Below are 4,093 nucleotides of genomic sequence, written 5' to 3' on the forward strand. Positions count from 1 at the left end.
AGACCCAGGTAAGGGAAAGAGCAAGTGCATCTCAAGTCTCAGCTCACTTCTTAATTAGCTGTAATTCCCGGTGCACGTTACCCTACCTACTTCTGCCTGTTTTCCTATCCGTAAAATGCACTAACGCTGAGAGGAGGGAGTGCTGGTGCTTTGTCCAATCAGTGGCGCTGGCATGGGAACCGCCCAGTTGGAGAGGAGGGCGTGGCTTCCGGCATTTGGTGGAGCTTTTGTATCTCGCTGGCGCCAGAGCTTGGGATAAGTCTCTGCAGTTCTTCGTCCTCCACCTCGGGAGCCCCCGGTGACTGTCACAATCTTTGTTGCCCTGTGATATGCAGGTTCTGGGAGACGCACAGCTAAGATGCCAGGACATCCTGGAAGATGGGAAAAGGTGAGAGTGCGGGGTTGAGCATCCCGAGAGGAGAGAGCAGTGGGACCCTCCTCCCCACAGTCCGCTCCCGGGTCGCCCACCTGAGTCCCCGCTGGTGCAGCTCCGCCCTAGGTCCCTCTCGCCGTAAGATGGCGGCTGGGCCCTCAGCCGGGACCCCGGCGTCCCGCCCCGACGAGACTGTGCGGCGCCTTGTCTGGAGCTCCCTGGGCAGCTCTGCACGCAGCCCGGAGTATTTCCCGGATTGTTCAGGGATGCCAGGTGGGTCATCAGGGCAGAATCCTGACTCGGTGTGTGTGCGTGGGAGGAGCTGCGGCAGGTGAGACTCCCAGTCTCTTTTGTTAAACATTTTGTTTGAGACGGAGTCTTGCTCTGTCAGCCAGGTTGGAGTGCAGTGGCGTGATCACTGCAACTTCCGCCTCCCAGGCTCAAGCGATTCCCGTGCCTCAGCACACGCTAGAAGCTGGGATTACAGACCTGCGCCACCACGCCTGGCAAATTTTTGTATTTCTAGTAGAGAAGTGGTTTCACCATGGTGGAAACTGGTCTGGAACTCCTGGCCTCAAGTGATCTGCCCGCCATGGCCTCCCAAAGTGCTAAGATTACAAGCATGAGCCACCGTGCAGCCTCTTCTATTAAAGGGAATCAATGCTAAAACGTTAACGAGTTTATCTGAGCAGTGACTGGTGAAATGGAAAGCACCCAGCCATAATATGTGCCTGAGCGACATAAAGGAAAGGGTTTTATGAAGGGCGTGTGGGAAGGCAAACCAAATTCAAAAATTGGTTACAGTTATGTAGTCATCTTATTTGTATGATTCAGGTGGAAATTTCCTGGTTATGTAATCAGAGGTTAATTGCAGGTTTATGATTGGTTAAGCCTGAATTTTGTTTCTGCCTAAAATAGTAATTTATAAGAAATCGAGTTAGGTTTTTTGTTTTTTACTTGTGAACACAGGTTACTAGAGCCACTTCAGTCTAATTTCCTGCTTTTTAATTATCTTAACACTCCACAGGAGGACTGGTTTCCTCTGTGACTTCCTAATGTATGGCAAACAGGACTTCAAATCCACTTTTTCTCCTAGCTTAACTCAGGAAATTATAAATTTCCACTTTCGTTCCTACATTCTCAAATGTAGGAATTGAGGACAACTTCCTCTCTCCAATTTACAACACTATCAACTATTTGTCCTTTATTGTACATTTCAAACACAGTGTTTTAATTGTTAATCATGTTTTTACACAGCAGTGAATGGCAGGTTTTTAAATATTTGTTTTCTGTCTGTAAACATTGTTTTTTTTTTTTTTTTTTGAGACGGAGTTGTGCTCTTGTTGCCCAGGCGGGAGCGCAATGGCGTGATCTCAGCTCACTACAATCTCCACCTCCCAGGTTCAAGCGATTCTCCTGCCTCAGCCTCCCAAGTAGCTGGGATTACAGGCTCCCACAACAATGACTGGCTAATTTTTGTATTTTTAGTAGAGACAGGCTTTTGTCATGTGGACCAGGCTGGTCTCAAACTCCTGACCTCAGGTGATCCACCCACCTCAGCCTCCCAAGTCTAAACATTTTACATAAAAAAGGTAGAAAATAATCCTCTGGAACTCCACTGTTAAAAAAAAAAAAAATCTCTGTGCCTCTCCTCCTTTTATCTTCCCTAGGCACACATACCTTATTAGTACACATTTGGGTTGAAGTTTTGCTTTGGAGAAATTACAGGACCCTTTACAACAGCCCTCCAGCCTTTTCTTGGTCATGAGATTCAGAATGGTCTGGGATAACCCAAGATACCCACAGTGGCCATATCTCTTGGAGTGTCTAATGAATATCATCCCCTAGGTCATCTCTTAGAGGACAGCCTGAGGAGTAAGAGTATAGCCTCTCAGAAGAGCAGCTGGATGGCCTAGGCCTGTGGAAAATTTCCTTGTATACCATTTGTCTAAAAAGCTAACCACTTAGAAAATTAAAATGATTTTTCACAAAGGAACTCTTACGCACTGTTGGTGGGAGTGTAAATTAGTTCAACCATTATGGAAGACAGTGTGGCAACTCCTTGAAGACCTAAAGACAGAAATACCATTTGACCCAGCAATTCATTATTGGGTATTTACCCAAAGCAATGTGAATCATTCTATTATAAAGACACATGCATGCGTATGTGCATTGCAGCACAATTCACAATAGCAAAGACATGAAATCAACCTAAATGCCTATCCGTGATAGACTAGATAAAGAAAATGTTGTACATATACTCCATGCCACTGTGCACCCATAAAAAAAAAAATGAGATCATATCCTTTGCAGGAACGTGGATGGAGCCATAAGCCATGATTCTTAGCAAACTAACACAGGAATAGAAAACTAAATACCACTTGAACTTAAAAGAATTTGGTAGCTTTTCCAATAATGCCCTGACAGCATTTTGATTTTGTTTGTATATGACACCTATTATGTATAAGACATTTGGATTACACAGATGAACAGGGTTCAACATACCTGCCCTACAGGAGTTTATAGTTCATTGGCATGGATAGGTGTAAATGATTAATTTATTCTGGAGAATAATACTTGTAAATAAAAAGACTTGTATTGAGGAGCTGAATGGTAATAGTGATCAATTGTGCCACTGACATAGAGGAAAAATCGAAGAGGGCTTTATAGAGGAGGTGACATTTGAGTGAGTGTTAGGGTTTAATACAACCTTTTTTGTGTTAATGCTGCTGGTGCAGAGTATACTCTTTTTTTTTTTTTTTTTTTTGAGACTGAATCTCACTCTGTCACCCAGGCTAGAGTGCAGTGGTGCCGTCTCGGCTCACTGCAACCTCCGCCTCCCAGGTTCAAGGGTAGCTGGGATTACAGGCGTGAGCCACTGCACCCAGCCCCAGAGTAAAAAATTATTTGCAGCCTGGCCAACATGGTGAAACCCTGTCTCTACTAAAAATACAAAAAATTAGCTGGGCGTTGTGGCGTGTACCTGTAATCCCAGATACTCATGAGGCTGAGGCGGGAGAATTGCTTGAACCCGGGAGGCGGAGGTTGCAGTGAGCCAAGATCGCCACTGCATTCCAGCTTGGGCAATAGAGCAAGACTCCATCTCAAAAAAGAAAACAAAACAAAAGCCTGGGCGTGGTGGCTCATGCCTGTAATCCCCGCACTTTGGCAGGCGGAGGTGGATGGATCACAAAGTCTGGAGTTTGAGACCAGCCTACCCAATATGGTGAAACCCTGTGTCTGCTAAAAATACAAAAATTCGGCAGGCATGGTGGCGGGCACCTGTTTTCCCAGCTACTCGGGAGGCTGAGGCAGGAGAATTGCTTGAACCCGGGAGGTGGAGATTGCAGTGAGCCGAGATCACGCCACTGCACTCCAGCCTGGGTGACAGAGCAAGACTCAGTCTCAAAAAAAATTATTAAAAAAAAAAATGTTACCCATTGACTCTGAAATATATTGAAGGGTCCTCCCCAATGACATAAAAATGAACAAGTGTGTAAACAGTTAAAAAGTTTCTTCTCAACCTTTTTTTTTTTTTGAGAGACAGGGCTCTGTCGCCCAGGCTGGAGTGTGGTGGTGTGATCTGGGCTCACTGCAAGCTCCGCCTCCCGGGTTCACGCCATTCTCCTGCCTCAGCCTTTCAAGTAGCTGGGACTACAGGTGCCCGCCACCACACGCGGCTAGTTTTTTTTTTTTTTTTTTTTGTTTTTTGATACGGGG

The 4,093-nt window shown here is 45.7% G+C and overlaps 1 protein-coding gene across 1 annotated transcript in view; it reads left to right on the forward strand.

Annotated features, from left to right (window-relative positions):
* Positions 1-473: 473 nt before the first annotated feature.
* Positions 474-4,093, forward strand: part of LOC108522828 (putative zinc finger protein 724) — a 56,895-nt gene continuing 53,275 nt past the window's right edge. Inside the window, exon 1 of the mRNA XM_017863266.1 lies at positions 474-646. The gene's annotated coding sequence lies outside the window, so the exon portion shown is untranslated. The remainder of the gene's footprint in view (positions 647-4,093) is intronic.

The sequence above is a fragment of the Rhinopithecus bieti genome, unplaced genomic scaffold (genome assembly GCF_001698545.2).
Source record: "Rhinopithecus bieti isolate Rb0 unplaced genomic scaffold, ASM169854v2 scaffold_70224, whole genome shotgun sequence".
Taxonomy (NCBI): domain Eukaryota; kingdom Metazoa; phylum Chordata; class Mammalia; order Primates; family Cercopithecidae; genus Rhinopithecus; species Rhinopithecus bieti.